The following is a 1016-nucleotide window of genomic DNA, read 5'->3' as shown; positions in this document are numbered from 1 at the left end:
TGCAAAATAAAACATTAAGACGATCTGATATATTCACAAATATACACTTATAACACATATAAATCAGATCGACATCTATGTGATATATTAACAAATAGACAATAATAATGCAATAGCTGTGGGAAAAAATAAGAATTTACTTACCGATAATTCTATTTCTCGTAGTCCGTAGTGGATGCTGGGGACTCCGTCAGGACCATGGGGAATAGCGGCTCCGCAGGAGACAGGGCACAAAAGTAAAAGCTTTAGGATCAGGTGGTGTGCACTGGCTCCTCCCCCTATGACCCTCCTCCAAGCCTCAGTTAGGATACTGTGCCCGGACGAGCGTACACAATAAGGAAGGATTTTGAATCCCGGGTAAGACTCATACCAGCCACACCAATCACACTGTACAACCTGTGATCTGAACCCAGTTAACAGCATGATAACAGCGGAGCCTCTGAAAAGATGGCTCACAACAATAATAACCCGATTTTTGTAACAATAACTATGTACAAGTATTGCAGACAATCCGCACTTGGGATGGGCGCCCAGCATCCACTACGGACTACGAGAAATAGAATTATCGATAAGTAAATTCTTATTTTCTCTGACGTCCTAAGTGGATGCTGGGGACTCCGTCAGGACCATGGGGATTATACCAAAGCTCCCAAACGGGCGGGAGAGTGCGGATGACTCTGCAGCACCGAGTGAGAGAACTCCAGGTCCTCCTCAGCCAGGGTGTGCCCCTGACCAAGTAGCAGCTCGGCAAAGTTGTAAAGCCGAGACCCCTCGGGCAGCCGCCCAAGATGAGCCCACCTTCCTTGTGGAATGGGCATTTACATATTTTGGCTGTGGCAGGCCTGCCACAGAATGTGCAAGCTGAATTGTACTACACATCCAACTAGCAATCGTCTGCTTAGAAGCAAGAGCACCCAGTTTGTTGGGTGCATACAGGATAACAGCAAGTCAGTTTTCCTGACTCCAGCCGTCCTGGAAACCTATATTTTCAGGGCCCTGACAACATCTAGCAACTT

Source organism: Pseudophryne corroboree, chromosome 11, assembly GCF_028390025.1.
Source record: "Pseudophryne corroboree isolate aPseCor3 chromosome 11, aPseCor3.hap2, whole genome shotgun sequence".
Classification (NCBI taxonomy): domain Eukaryota; kingdom Metazoa; phylum Chordata; class Amphibia; order Anura; family Myobatrachidae; genus Pseudophryne; species Pseudophryne corroboree.
This window is presented reverse-complemented; position numbering follows the sequence as displayed.